We start from the raw sequence: 16,397 nt of genomic DNA on the forward strand, positions 1-16,397 counted from the left end.
CACCAAGGTGGGGCAGAGGGAGAGATTGCCCAGGATGTTCCACTGCGGTGCAGGAAGAAAATATTCGAATTTTGCAAATATTTTTAATCTCATTCTGGTTAATTTGTGTGTGTCTGTGTGTCTGTATATGTCTTATAATATACAAGATAAATTATTATCCAAACAGAAGACATAAAATAATTGAAATACATATAGTGAGGGTGGGGGTACATGCCCAAAATATGTTACTGATGGAGTACACACCAAAAAGTTAGGGGACCACTGATCTACACTGGTTATCATACGTCTTGAATTGTTGGATCTGTTTCTTCATTTGTAAAGTTAGATCCAGGATTGGGCTAGATAATTTCTAAGGTCTTTTGTAGCTTAAATGTTCACTGAGTTAAAATGTTGTTAAACATTTTTTTAAGCATACAGAAAAGCTTCAGGTATGGTAGAGTGAACTCCCTTATGCCACTCACATAGCTCTATCCACTGTTACCTTCGTGCTACATTTCCCATTTCCTCTTTCTCTCTTAAATTCATATATATCATAATACTTTTAATCAGAACCATTTCGTAATAAATTGCAGAGGTTGTGACCATTTAACGTAAGTACTTTAGCATGTGTCTATTAAGAGCAAGGACAGTCTTACATAACCTCAGTACATTGATCAAATTCAATACTCGACTATTATCTAGTCCGCATTCAAATTTTTCAAATTGTCCAGAGTATGACCTTTGTAAGCTGTTTTCCCCGCAGTCCAAGGATTGGAGGATAATTTTTTTTTTTTTCATGTCTCTTTAGCTTTCTTTACTAGAACAGTCTTTTAACTTTTCTTTGTCTTTCATGACATTGACATGTTTTGAAGAATAGAGACTTTCAATTTTGTGGAATGTCTCTTTTGAGTTTTGTGCAGCTGTTTCCACTGTACCTTTTTTGTAGTTTAATCCTCTCTCTATGTTATGTACTCATGCTGTGTGCTCATGTGTGGGTCTTCTTTTCTAAACTAATTCTAAGTTCCTCAGAGACAGTGATGATTTATCCTGTTCATATTTGTTCTTCACACTTCCATGCACATGTAATACTTTGCCTATAATGTGTGTTACAAATGTTCACAAGGAGATCCAACCAGTCCATCCTAAAGAAGATCAGTCCTGGGTGTTCATTGGAAGGACTGATGTTGAAGCTGAAACGCCAAATCTTTGGCCACCTGATGTGAAGAGCTGACTCATTTGAAAAGACCCTGATGCTGGGAAAGATTGAGGGCAGGAGGAGAAGGGGATGACAGAGGATGAGATGGTTGGATGGCATCACCGACTCAATGGACATGGGTTTGGGTGGACTCCAGGAGTTGGTCATGGACAGCGAGGCCTGGAGTGCTGTGGTTCATGGGGTCTCAAAGAGTCGGACACAACTGAGCGACTGAACTGAACTGATACTCACAAACCAAAAGCTCTTTCATACTTTTTTGTAGGTTAAAAGAGTTCTTTAAAACATAGAAAGGATATAACAGATTAATTAACTCTCAGTAATTAATGTCAAAGAATTCCATGGTAACAATAAAGACATTATGTTTTATTTTACTGAGTCTTGAAGGAAATTGGCTGCTTCAAAGTATAGTATGGGGCATGCTAAGAACACTATGAATCTTGTACTTATTGACATACTTCTTTTCATCATTCCTCTGAGGAAACCCTTTGCAATAATGTTTGACCCCTTCCATACACAAAATTCCAATATAGCACTTGCATCTGTTCTGATATTTCAATAGGCAGTGAAATTAGGATGAAAGATCTTAGGCATAAGATCTTAGCCATATGTCTTTCAAGATTGGAAATATCTAAGGTTGTCAAGAAAAGGTGTTTTTTATCCTTAATTATCCTTTCAGTTAATAACTAAACAAAGTTATAAGAAAGTGATTCAGCCAAAGTTTCAAGGCAGACACAAGTTAAAAGTTTTCCATTTTAAAATTGGCATCTGAGAAGATGCACTGTAGCCTTTTAGAGGCTCTGATTTCCCCTAAAATTCATCAGTTATTTGTAAAGGTCCGTAGCTTTCAGGAAGTCTTAGAACACAGTTTTCTCTCGTTTTGATGGCTAATATTTAATACCTGGGTTTTCTTAGTATTGACGTTTGTAACTATCGTCTGGAACAATGATTGTCTTGGTTGATTATCTCTGAAAGCGTATTCTAACTCTACATTTATCTGAACTTACTGAATAACTCCTCATTACTCAGCACATACTTTAGTGAAGATATTCTTAGGAGTAGTGGCTGACATTCTCCATATTGTGGTTTGTCTGTGTGTATGTGCCTGTGGATAACTTGGCAATCACTTCCTCAGTAAAATAACAGTCAGTGTGGTTCAGCCAAAGTTTAGAGGAGTGAAATGACTAAAGTGGGAGTTTTTTGTGTAATGCCAAGTGATACTGTCCTTGGTTCATTCTTATTGAATTGCTCAGGTAGCAGGTAGTGTTTCATTGCCTTGGAAGGTATTCAAAGCACAACAATACAAAGCAAGCAAGCAAACAAAGAAAACCCAACAAGTGACAAACAGAAAATACCAGGTAATTCAGATGCTCTACTTTCTTGCCATGGTGTGAAGACAAAAACTCTTCCTGTAACTGAAAAATGTATACTTAGATAAGAATCTGATTTAGAGAATGAAAAACATCTTATCTGTTTTTTCCAGGATCAGATTTAATAAGAAACTGATGATGCATTAATCTTTTCTTAGATATGACTTGAGAATATTTCATATATTTGTCAAAAAAAAAAAAACAATTTTTTGAGGCTTATGTCTACTGCAGCAGGAAGAGAAGTCCTGTTATCCACTGAATTGTATGAATTAAAGGCATGATCATGGAACAGGCCATTGAAAATGATGGCCCCTTCTAGGATTAAAAGTGCTTTGATCTTCTGTTTTCATATGATGAGTTTATCTTTAATTATATGTGATGATAGTTGATTACTATACACTTAGACTATTATAATGTGGTTTGTAAAATGTAGTTTGCACTATATAATAACTTTAGCACCCATGTTTCAGTAGTTATGGGCTTGCAGAGATATGTTCTAGTTTTGTTTAAATGAAAGCTACTAGATTTCTGAATTAGCAGAAACTTAAAATGTAAAATATTTGTCTGCCAGGCAAGGTATCTTTCCTGTAAAATAAGGATTATTGTGCTCGATTGGACCCAGTGTCTTATTTTATGAAGGTAGCAGAATTATGTATGTTTATTAATTCCTGATCTATCCACTAACTGTCAGCTTGACTTCAGGCAAATCACTTAAGTTGTCTGGGCCTTTGAAAGCCTTAGACTGGGTGAAATTGTTACTGAATAGAAGTTCATGTGTCTGTCACACAGTGAAGCCAAACAAATTGAAACGTCAGAGTTTGGAGCAGAGAAAGGATTACTGCAGGCGAAGCAAGGAAAATTGGTTGGCATTTGCTCTAAAAATCCCCCAATAACAATATCCCAGGTTTCAACTCTGAAATTCTGTAATTCTGGTATTCTGTGATGTCTGTGATAGACATAATACAGAATAAAATAGAAATTCCCAACACATTTTCTAAAAGAAGGATGTTTGTACAGTATTGTCTAAGTTAACAGTTTGACCTTGCATTTTGATATGGAAATGGCATTAAAAAAAAACCTACAATGACTTTTTCATTTTGCTGGGTCAGGGCAATGGATTGGTGGGCAACCCCCCTGAAAGGCCACAATTGTCAGTTTTATTTGAAATTTCCTGTGTTGCCCCATCACCTTAGCCTTGAGGGCATGAGGTCTTTCTTTGAAATTGCCTGCTTTGCTTGCTTGCACTTACATGCTCAGCCTTGGATTTTTCCCAACTTAGGCAGTTATATGCTCTGCTCATGAAATGTCCTTAAGAGTTTGAACTGGATTTAATTCTCCAGAGGAAATTACAAAATGATTCTTTTCAAATGGTAGCCAGTCATAGTGATTTGATTCTTAACACCATTTCATCAATTTTGCAATTGTTCCTAATGGGACAATCAGGCAAAAAACAAAAGTAAAAATGAATAAACAAAATCCTTCAAGTCCACGGGCTATTTGGAGAGTACAATTAGGGAGCATAATATTCCATGTGTTTTTATCCTGAATTTTGCTTATCTTTGTAATATGATAATCCTTTACTTGCTTAAAAGACACCTCATGTTTTAAGAAATTTTTCCCTAACTATGGTTAGGATGCTCTAGAAACATACATGATGATAGGTCCATAATAGAAATTTGTAAATGTGAATATAAACTTTTAATATTTATTTATTATATTTCTATAAACATAAATTCACTCAATAAATATTTAAGTGAATTGCAGTTTCAGAAACATTTTTCAAACATAAACATGAAAGATTTAGGAGACTGGATTAATGGTTGAAGTTATTAAGTTTCTTAACAAATGCTAGAGTTATCTTTGTTGAACAAATGAATTATATGTTTTTCTTCATTTTTTTAATTGAGTGTAAGATTCATTATTTTAAATTCTGATCTGTCACACATGGCAGTTGGGTATGATTATTTACTGCCTAGGAAATAAGCATTACTACTTTGACAAGTTTTTAAAATTTTTTTTTTTACTGAAAGATCATGGTATGTTTTATTTGTAAATACTTGCAGGTGTTTTTAAGCTAAAGCCTATAAGTACAGATAATTTGTAGTAAGTAAGCAAACAGAGTGAAAAGCAAAACCAGAAACGTATAATCATACAGCTGCATCTCATGCTAGTCTCTTCTTTGCTCACAGACTATTGCTATGTTAAGATTTTAGAACTGGCTTCTTTTTAGGGAGAGTGGAAAGGTGAAGTCTTGGTATAAACCAGCAGTTCTCAACCTTTTTGGCATCAGGGACCAGTTTCATGGAAGACAGGTTTTCCTTGGACTGAGGTAGGCGGGATGATTTCGATGATTCAAGTGCGTTACATTTATCGTGCATTTTTATTTCTATTATTATTTCATCAGTTTCACCTCAGATCATCAGGCATTAGATCCTAGAGGTTGGGGGCCCCTGAATAAACCATTTCCAGGCAATTAGCTCTATACCACATATTAACGGAGAAGAAAAGAGGTACAGATAGGTCAAGACAGTTGATAACTATTGCTTCCCTTTGTGGGTAAAAAGAGCGCAGGAAAGGCATTTGGGAACTGGAGCTGGGTGGGCACATAAAATCTGGAAAACCTGTTGTTGGTGTCTTTTTTCCCCTCTGCCTCTGTCTGGATCCCTCTCCCTCTGCTTGTTCAGGATCCCATGAGATTGAACTTCAGGCAGAAGGATGAAGGGGGAAAAGAGAGAGAGGACAGATCACTGAACCTAGGGCAACAGTGGCCCTAGTGGTAAAGAACCCACCTGCCAAGTGCAAGAGACTTTAGAGATGTGGGTTTGATCCCTGTCGGGAAAATCCCCTGGAGAAGGGCATGGCAACCCACTCTAGTCTTCTTGCTTGGAGAATCCCGTGGACAGAGGAGCCTGGCGGGTTACGGTCCATAGGGTTGCAAAGAGTCGGACGTGACTGTAGCGACTTAGCACACACGCAAGGCAATAGCATCTATGCATTCTCTTTCTTTCTTGTTCCCTACAGGTGGTGAATGTGACATGAGTCCTCAGTAAAATTCCAGGTTAGATGATTTAGCAGATGAGCACTCAGAAGGAAAAATATTGATCTCTAAGGAGCCAAACTGAGTTTATTAAAAAAAAATATTATGGTAGATTAACCTAAATTCATTCTCCTTCAGCAGATTATTAGACTATTAACACACAATACAAGTGTCTGAATTTTATCATGATGGACCATACCATCATGATATCATTATAGGAAAGATGAGTGAGAGTAACATGATAATGATATGATACAGTTATGTTGATATGCAGCTGGTTGAATAATTATCTGAAAGAGTGTTAACAGAAAAGGAAGACTCTAGGATACTACAGGAATCCTGTCTTCGGCTTCATATTACATAATATATAAACAAAGAGGTAAAAGGAAATAATAGCTGGCACACTGATCAAATTTGTAGATAGTGCATAATTGGAGAAGAATGGCTAAAGTTACTAGATGATGGAGACAGGAATCGAGAGTCTAAACATGCAGGGATGATGGCCTTGATCAAGGAGATGAAATTGACTGAGAACAGATTTAGAATGTAATATATATTGTGCATGCGTGCTTAGTTGCTCAGTTGTGTCCAACTCTTTGTGACCCCATGATTGCAGCCCGCCGGTCTCCTCTGTCCATGGCATTTTCCCCTCAAGAAAATTGGAGTGGGTTGCCATTTCTTCCTCCACGGGATCTTCCTGACCCAGGGATTGAACCCGTGTCTCCTGTGTCTCCTGCATTGCAGGTGGATTCTTTACCACTGAGCCACTGGAGAAGCCAAGAGGTCATAATAGCCATCTCCTAATCTTTGATGGACAACCCTATAGAAGAGGGTTTAGAGTGAGACTGTGAGGGTTCACAACATAAAATGATAGCCAATGGTTGTATGTTATACGGCAATCGATTTTGGCTCCATATGAAGAGTTTTCTGGTCCTTAGAAGTGTCCAAAAGAATGGAATGAGCTACATTGGGAATTAAATAGTGAGTTTTCCAGGCTCTTGCCAAATTATTTTCTGGCCCTGTGGTAACAGAGGAAATTTATTCATCCAATAGGGAATAAAACTGGTTGATTCAAAGATGCAGCCTGACTTTTCTTTGATGGTATGTTCCCTAATTGTTTACAACCAGTCTTGCTTCCTGTCATTTGGCCTAGAAACAGAGAATGTCTTTGACCGAAAATTACAAAGCAAGAATCATCTGTATAGGTTATTATCAAAACATGCCTGTTGCTTTTGCAAGGACCTTTTTTCTTATCTGTTCACTCCTAAAATATCTTTCTGAAATTAGAAGGACTTAACAAAAGTGTTTAGAAGGGAAAATGTTTGTAGGAAACATTATGTATATACTTGATACATTTTTTATTAGCACCAGAACGGAGATGATCATATGGTAGCTGTTAGAAGATAGTACTCTGCAATGAACACATACAGATACATCAGAAAAACCAAGTTTACTGGTTTGGTCTCTCATTTGTTCTTTTACGCATTCATTCATTACTCATGACTCCTGGTAAATGCTAAGCACTTTGCTAGGTGATAGGAAGCTAATATATACTAGTTTCTCTCATCAAAAATATGTAATGGGCTCTGTTTCTTATAACTTGCCAAGAAATACTTTCATTTAAAATAATAAAAAGTATCACTCCATATTTTCTATTTTTTGATGATATAAACTTCAAAAAAAAGTATAGGGAATTCCAAGTATAGAAAATGGCATTTCAGTGATTAGGACTCTGTGTTTCTGCTGCCGTGGGCCTGGGTTTGATCCCTGGTCAGGGAACTAGATCCCACATCTCACCTCCCACAGCCGTGTGGCATAGCAAAAAAAAAAAAAAAGAAACTCTGGAAAATCCTGGCATTAACTCTGGATTATATATATTCATATAAAAATCATGATTTTATTAATCATGATTTTATATAACAGTCATCATTATTAACATTGCTTTGAGACTGAATTCTCAGGCAGAACTTGGTTTTTTCAGCTTTCTTTTCTTTCTGAATTAGTGTTTTATATATTTTCTTGTTTTTCTTTTTTGGACTGTCAGTATCCATGTTGCTCTTTGAAAGGAAAAATAAAATACCATATAAAGGGTTTAAACATACTAAATACAACTTTTTAAGAAAAAGTTTTGTTCTCTTGACTGAATGTGTTTAGCTAGTTTTAATTCAGTGTGTATTATTGCTAGGTAGACAGGAATGATCTTGAAAAACAGAAAGCTTTTGAAATATTAAGCCAGCAAAGGCATTGCCTGCAGGATAAGTTAATAGTTGAACATATTCACTGGTTATGCTGCCAAATTTTATCCTTAATTTATTTTAATGTAAGGTGGTTACTTTGTCTTTCATCTTTAAAGTGCACCTATTAATATGAGCTTATAAATCATTATTACACCCAGGTAGGGTTTATTAGTAGCGTTTTTATAATTAAAAATATAGAATGAGAAGCAAGTCCTCCTCTGTGTGACTTATATAGCCAAGCAGTGTTTAAGTCAGGGAGGGGTCCCCACTGGTTGGTCTTCAAATCATCTCTACATGTCTAAGACTATGGCTACTGCCACGTTGTCTTTCTCTGAAGTTTCCCAGGTTTCTTTGGTGAAATGTTAGCTTCCAACAATCAATCTTATCATCCCCAGCTTATGGTCTTCTCTAACATTTCCCATAATCATCCCAAGATTGCAGAGAAATAGAAAAGATACTTATATACTCATGTTCATAGCAGCGTTGTTTACAATAGCCAGAAGATAGAATCAATCCAGATGTTCATCAGCAGATGCATGGAAAATTATTCAGCCTTAAAAAGAAAGGAAAAGTTACAAAATATGGATGAACTTTGAGAACATAACACTGAGTGTAATGAGGCAGTAATAGAGACAGATAGTATATGATTTCATTTATATGAGGCATGTAGAGTAGTCAAGCTCATAGAGACAGAAAGTGGAATGTGGTTGCCAAGAACTGGGGGAGGTGGTAATGGGAAGTTGTTTAATGGGTATAGTTTTCTAAGATGAGAAAGTTCTAGAAATTGGTTGTGTTAATACAACAATGTGAATATACTGAACACTGATGAATTGTATACTCATAAATGGTTAAGATGGTAAATTTTTTGTAATATGTATTTTACCACAATTAAAAAGAGAACTTTCAAAGATACTTCAAAAGATTAACTGAATAGAAGTGTTCCCATCATGTTAAACAAAAAGTTGCAAAGAAATGAAAAAAACAAAAACATGGCCTCCACAAAAATAGGTCACCAGATTAAGACCTAGCTTTGACTTTCAGGATCTGGACTGTGAGATAGATTTACTAGAGGATATAAGTAAGTCATTTACTCCACATGTCCAAAACTGGACTCAGCTTCTTTTCAGAAATTTGTTTTTGCTTCCTCTGTCCCTTGTTGGACGTATGAATGTCAGTTCACACCTCTTTTTGTCATTTACCCTCCAGATACTACTGATGGGCAAATCCTGCTAATTATATATTCTTCACCTTTCTCTTAGCTGTGTTCTCTACATCACTGATACAATTTATTCATTTAAGGAATTCTTTGTTAGCAGTAGTATATGCGGGACTCTGTTCTAGTCAACTGAGATGTATCAATCAGTCCAGTTTAGTCGCTCAGTCATGTCCGACTCTTTGCGACCCCATGGACTGCAGCACGCCAAGCTTCCCTGTCCATCACCAACTCCTGGAGCCTGCTCAAACTCATGTTCATAGAGTTGGTGATGCCTTCCAACCATCTTATCCTCTGTCATCCCCTTCTCCTCCTACCTTCAGTCTTTCCCAGCGTGTATCAATCTTTCTCAGCATGTATCAGATGTATCAATGAATAATAGCAAAAAAGATCCCTGCCTTCATGAAGCTTGTGGTGAGGACAGATAATAAAGACTAGATCTAAGAGTTAAATGAATTGTATAGTATTTTAAAAGGTGTGAATGCCACGAGAAAGGAAATAGTATGATAGGATGGGGGTTTTGAACTGTGGGAGTGTGGAAAGAGTTGTGATTTTAAAAATAGTGGTCTGTGTTGACCTTACTGAGAAGATGGAATTTGAGCAAAAACCTGAAGGAGGTAAAGGAATGAGAATATCTGAGGAAAAGCTTTCCAGATAGAGAGAGTAAGTCAGTGCAAAGACTGTAAGATGAGAGTATCCCTGGTGAGTTCAGGGAACACCAAGGAGGCCAGTACATATGGAGTACCTCTGGAGTACAAGAGAGCAAGGGGAAGGGTCGTGGGAAATGAGATTTTAGATTTAACAGTGGTCAGTTTCTGTAGGGCCTTTGTGGAGCACTGAGTGGAGGTATGCGTTGAGCAGAGAAGAAATACCAGATGTACATTTTAAAAGAGTCACTTTGGTTGCTGGGCTGAGAATGGATTGTGTGAGCAAGGACTGAAACAGACCAGTTAGGAGGTTGTTGGAATATTTTAATCAAGAAATGAACGTAGCTTGGATGGAGTGTTTAGTGCTAAGTGGACTAGCACTTGGTCCAACAGTAGTTGGCAACAGTAGTTTCTAACAGATTAGATACTGGGCATAACAGACAGGGTCAAGATAAATCTAAGGTTTCTTTTCCTCCCCTCATTGACACTGAGATGGAAATGCTGTGGGTAGAAGAGGTTTAAAAGGGAGCAATAAGCCTTGAGTTGTTGGACTTGTTAACTTTGAGATGTTTACTTGGTATCCAAGTGAAGATATTGAGTAGATAGTCAGATACATGAGTTCAGAATTCAGTGGAAATAAATTTGAGAGTCAAATGCAAATATATGGTATTTAAAACCAAAGACTAAATGAATGTTCTAAAAGTATGAGTAGATGGAGAAAGGGACAAGAACTGAGCACAGTGCTTTTCAACACTAAGAAGTCTAGGTTTGGGTGAGATGGGGACAAAAAGGGAACTGACAAAGGATACTGAGAAGAGGCAACCAGTGAAATGACCAGGAGATCTAGTGTGGTGTCCTGGGAGACCAGTGAAGGAAGAGTATCAGGAAGGAGCAAGTGGTTCATCTTTGCCTTAGTTTAGGTTTCAGTAGTCATTTCCTAAGTTGTACAGTATCCACATCTCCAGTCCTGTCCTCAGCCCTTTCCGTATACCCTAGCCTTTTCCTACGTCTCTATTGTGAAAGTGCTCTTTAAAGCAAACACACAAAAACACAAAGAAAACATTATTCTGCAATTAAAAATTTATCAGGTACTCCTAGGTGTCTCTGAAATCCATACTCCTTTTCATGATACAGATTTTTGTGGTCTGTCATCCCTTTATCTGGTCTCACCTCTGTTCCCTTTCTATTTCTATCTTCTGCTTCAGCCTTACTGAATTATTTTACTGACTCACACTCTCTGATGCCTCTTCTATTTCTGGAATATATTGTATTTTCCTATCTTCCTCCCCAAATTCACTTATTGAACATCTGTATATCTTTCAAATCTCATCTCTGTCATCACCTTTGGATGAAGACTTTTCTATAGAACGTACCTCCTAGCAGAATCGATCACTTCCTTCCTTGCTCTGACTATGGCAAGTACCTACTCTTCTCAAAAATCCTTAGATATTGCATATATATAAGCATATTTGTTTGTCTTTCTTCCTCCTGAGTGTCTTGAGGGTACATATTATTTCTGATTCATCACTTTATCCCCAGATTGTAGCATAATGTGTGATACATAGTGGTAGCAAACAAATCATTATTAAAAGGTAACATTTTGTGCTTTAAACAGTATTTGAAGGAATTAAATAAATGAGGAAAAAAAGCCTTTTATATTTAACATTAAATACTAATATTTTAATTAAATTTATTTTATAAATTTATCAAAGTTTAATTTGTACACATTTACTATGATAATACAGTTTATAAATGATGACTTGATATTTATTAGCAAATATTAAGTATTAAAACTAAAAATTAATAATAAATGCTACATATTTACCTTTTCTGATATTCTTTGTTTCTTTGTATAGATCCAGGTTTTCATCTGGCATCATTTAACTACATCCTGAAGAATATTCTCTAACATTTCTTTTATTGCAGATGTGTTTGCAATAAATTCTCTCAGCCTTTGTTTTTCTGAAAAAAATCTTTAATTTACCTTTATTTTTAAAGGGTATTTTTACTAGATACAGCTTCTGCAGTGACATTATTTTGTGTGGGCGTGTGTGTTTTTCCTTTTCGCACTAAAGTTGTCATTCTATTATATTTTAGCTTGTGTTGTTTTGCATGAGAATTCGAAGGAATTTTTACCTTTGTTGTATGTAATGTTTTTTCCGCTACTGCTTAAAATTTTTTCTCTGTTTATAACTGTTCTTTTAGCACTTTGATAATGATGTGATTTTCTGTGGTTTTCTTTATGTTTATCTTGCCTGCCATTTGTTAAGCTTTTATCTGGGTTTTTTTTTTCCCCCCATCAAATATGGCAACTTTTGACCATTAGTTTTTCAAATACTGTCCTGCACATCCCCCACCCCCGGCCCCTCTTCATTCATGGTATTCTATATATATGTTAAAATAGTTGATTTTGTTCCACTGATAGTGAGCCTTTGTTAATTTATCTTTCTTTTTTCTGTGCCTCAATTTGGATAATTTCTATGGTGCTTCAAGGTCAATGATCTTTTCTTAGGTCTAACCTGTGATTAATTCTATTCACTGAATTTTTCACTTCAGATAATGTGTTTTTCAATTCTAGGAGCTCTGGTTTGTGTGTGTGTGTGTATCTTTCATTTCTCTCCGTGTTTTTGTTTCCCTTTATATTCACAAAATAAGTAAATTTAGTTCTTTTACAAAGAGTCTTTCTCTGCTATTTCTGTATCTTTGTCATTTACATAGCTATTTTATTTACTAATTTTTCTTTTGTTTATGGATTTCATTCTCTTGCTTCCTTGCATGTCTGATAGTTTTTATTGGATATTGTGAATGTTACCTTGTTAAATGGACAATTTTGTTGTCTTTCTATGAAGCATGTGTTAGGTTTAGATATAGCAAGTTGTTTAATTGTGGATCAACTCTCTTGAACTGGGTTGGAGTCAAGGGTTATCTTTTCTCTAGGGCAGTGGTTCTCAAAATACATTACCTGAACTAATTGCATCAGTATTATGTGGAAACTAGTTAGAAATGTGAATTCTAGAGCTTTGCTCCCAAATCACTAAATCAAAAACTGTGGGGGTGATACTTAGCAATCTGGGTTTTAACAAACCCTCCTATTTTTTCTGATGCATTCTAACTTTTTAAAAAAGATTTATTTTATTTGGCTGCCTTGGATCCTGGTTGCATCACGTGGGATATTCTGTTGCTGTGCCGAGACTCTAGTTGTGGAATGTGGGATCCGTAGTTGCTGCGCCTGGGTTAGTTGCTCTGTGACATGTGGGATCTTAGTTCTCTTAACCAGGGATCAAACCCAGGTCACCTGCATTGCAAAGCTGATTCTTAACCATTGGACCACCAGGGAATCTCTGCATCCTTACTTTTTAAGTACCACTCTAGAGCTACTCGGGACCCTTCTGGAGTCTTTGTGCAATGTTCTAGATATTTATTGAGGGCTCTACTTTAGCTGGTCAAAATATGTCACAGCCTTGTATGAATTCTGGGTGTTATTCAGATTACCACTCATTGATTGAAGTTTGTCTCTGTGGCCTTTACTCTATGCGGGTATAACTTAGTTTTCACCCATAGTCTCAAGAAGACCCCTATACAGATTTCTTGAGCTCTTCTCTGCATGGCTGCCTTCTCTCTACTCTGTCCTGCAGAGTCCATCTCTTTTCTCTTCTTCAAATTCTGGACTCTGTTCACCTCAAGTCAACAAGACATCTATACTCTGATTGGGTTACCACTCCCTGTGTTGCATTCCAGAAAATGCTTTCAGACAGACATCCTGGGTAATTTGGGGGCTTACCTTATTCATTTCCCTAAACTTAGGGGGCACAGTCTTATACTGATGTTTGTCCAAGGTGTAACAATAGTTCTTTTGTATATTTTATCCAGGTTTCTCACTGCTTATAATAGGAGGATAACTCTGGTCCCGGTTACTGCTGTGGCTGGAAGTCAGGTACTTAATTTTTTATGATCATGAGGCCTTACAAGAGCTAATTATATGAGGAAAATGAAGATTGTATTAATTTCCTCATATCATATCTAGCACTACTAGAGTGCTGTATGTACTACATCATCAACAATGTACTATGCTATGCTATGCTATGCTAAGTCGCTTCAGTCGTGTCCGACTCTGTGCGACCCCATAGACACCGGCAGCTCACCAGGCTCTGCCGTCCCTAGGATTCTCCAGGCAAGAATACTGGAGTGGGTTGCCATTTCTTTCTCCAGTGCATGAAAGGGAAAAGTGAAAGTGAAGTCGCTCAGTCGTGTCCGACTCTTAGCGACCCCATGGACACTAGGACAGGCATATTCAAACCTAGACAGGACAGAGTCTTTGCCTTCAAAGATCTCATAACCTCTAAGGGTGAACTGACATATAAACAACTCATCATAACTCAGTCTATGGTAACAGCTATAATAGAAGCAGCTTGAAATTATATGGACCATGGACTTTGAAATCAGATAGGCTTCATTTGACTCTCGTATCCATGACTTATTGTGCTGTATAACCTCTCATAGCTTTAGTTTCCCATTCTGCAGAATGGAAAGAATAGTACTTTGTAGGACCATTGAGAAGATTAAAATGAAACTCTTTTGTGGAGTACCTGGCATGTAGTAGAGGCTCATGAAGTGGTAGTTTCTCCTTAGAATAAATAGAGGATACAGGAACAAGAATTATTAAATACATAGAGTTCTTGAGTGAGGAAATGATATTTAAATTGTTTCTTTGAAGGTCAAGTAGGATTTTGATATATGTTAGATGTGTGCCAAGAACATTCTACTTTTATGGAGCTAAATGAGCAAAGGCTCAAAGGGTAAAATGTGGGGAAGCTTGCAAATATCCTTATGAAAGTTAGCATAGTCTAGACTCTTAAGAAAAGCAGTTTGGATACTAAAAAAAAAAAATTCCTAGGAGTAGGAAAGTAAAAATGCAGAAAAAAGGACAAACAGAAAATCTAACCCATAGTAAAAAGTATACTTCCTTAGACCATTCCTATTTACTGCCATGACTAATAAATTTGGGCAGGCCTCTGGAAAATTCCTGTGGGCTGATATTTTCCTAACCACTATTCAAAATGACTTTAAGCTGATATTCTAAGCTGATCATTTCATTAATATTAAACTCCAGACCATGTCCCCAAGTTTCCAAGTGTGCTTCATTGTTTTTCTCTAGTATCTGTTTCCTTGGTTTACTTCCATTTTTTCCTTTCTCATTCTGCAAACATTGATTCTCTAGGTTTTCTAAGTGATTGGTAATATGAAAGCACTAAAAAGATCTTTCTTAAACTCTGGTTTGTCTTTCTGTGTTCACATTTGGTAGGAATACTAAAGGGTTTAGTAAGTTATATGAATGGTTTTCTTTCTACATTTCTAGTGGTGGGGGGTTGTAAACATAAACAAGTTTAAAGAGGATTTTAAACTAACTTTCAAGTTAGGATTTGTCCTAATGAGATTTTTGTTTGTTTGCTTTCAATTATTATCTTTTATACTGTCTATTAAGAATCAGATGGCTTCCTGGATTGAGTTTGCTTTATTTCTTCCGTGAGTAACTTTTATGTGACCTTTAGGTATTTATTCTAATATTGTTTGGTTTGGTTTCTGAAGCTTTGGGGTGTTTTAGGAAAAATAAGGCTTGGGACTTCCCTGGTGGCCTAGTGGTTAAGTTTCTACACTTCCACTGCCTGGAGCCTGGGTTCCATCCTTGGTCAGCGAACTAAGAACCTGCATGCCCATGCACGCTCAGTTGGTCAGTTGTGTCCGACTCTTTGTGAACCCACGGACTATAACCTGACAGGCTCCTCTATCCACAGGATTCTCCAGGCAAGAATACTGGAGTGGGTTGCCACTTCCTCCTCCAGGAGCTCTTCCCAACACAGGGATCAAACCGGAGTCCCTTGTGTCTGCAGGCAGACTCTTTATCACTAGTGCCACCTGGGAAGCTCCTCAGGCCATGGGGTGTGACACCCCCCCCAAAAAAAAAGTCTCATGGAGAAGAGCTGTTATCCCTGAAAATGAAAAGATCAAAAATAGAAACAAGAAAAATCAGAAATCACCCCTGAAATCTTTATTACCATTTTTAAAATGTCCTTTGCATCTGTCTCTGATCCCAATCGTTTGGAAGATTATCTGCCTCCTTCTGTGATATATTTTCACCAAAAATTCTCTTGTGTTTGTACTAGGATTATATTAAGTTCAAAACTTAAGTGAGGAGAATTTACATATTTATGACAGTGAATTTTCTCACTCATGAAAATGTTTTTTCCTCTATTTATTTAGACCTTCTTCAGTAATATTACAGAGTTTTATCCCCAGAGAGCTCACACATCTTTTATTAAGTTTATTCTAATAAAAGTTCTTAAGAGTTTTTTAAAAATGGGTGTTATGCACAATCACATTGGTAATTGCCTCAAAAAATTGATTTTTATGTATAGATTTTAAGTCCAGCAAACTTGCTTTACTTGCTTATGAAAATGAGTTGTAGATTTTCTTTGATTTTTCCAGGGAGGGAATCCTATCCTATGCAATGGCAATCCTTTCCTTTTCAAATCTCATACTTCTTTATTCTTGAATGGATATGGTGCTGCTACTGCTGCTGCTAAGTCGCTTCAGTCGTGTCCGACTCTGTGCGACCCCATAGACGGCAGCCCACCAGGCTCCTCCATCCCTGGGATTCTCCAGGCAAGAACACTAGAGTGGGTTGCCATTTCCTTCTCCAGTGC

The 16,397-nt window shown here is 36.9% G+C and overlaps 1 protein-coding gene and 1 long non-coding RNA gene across 14 annotated transcripts in view; both read left to right on the plus strand.

The window, feature by feature from the left end:
- The window catches only part of RAD51B (RAD51 paralog B), an 814,189-nt gene that overhangs the window by 141,004 nt on the left and 656,788 nt on the right, over positions 1 to 16,397 (plus strand). The window lies entirely within an intron of this gene.
- On the plus strand, positions 4,323 to 7,438 carry LOC145514765 (uncharacterized). The gene is made up of 2 exons (XR_014060445.1): positions 4,323 to 5,378; positions 6,265 to 7,438. It is a non-coding gene; the product is annotated as an uncharacterized LOC145514765 (long non-coding RNA).

This window comes from Giraffa tippelskirchi, chromosome 7 (genome assembly GCF_054371585.1).
Source record: "Giraffa tippelskirchi isolate mGirTip1 chromosome 7, T2T-mGirTip1v1.2.pri, whole genome shotgun sequence".
Taxonomy (NCBI): domain Eukaryota; kingdom Metazoa; phylum Chordata; class Mammalia; order Artiodactyla; family Giraffidae; genus Giraffa; species Giraffa tippelskirchi.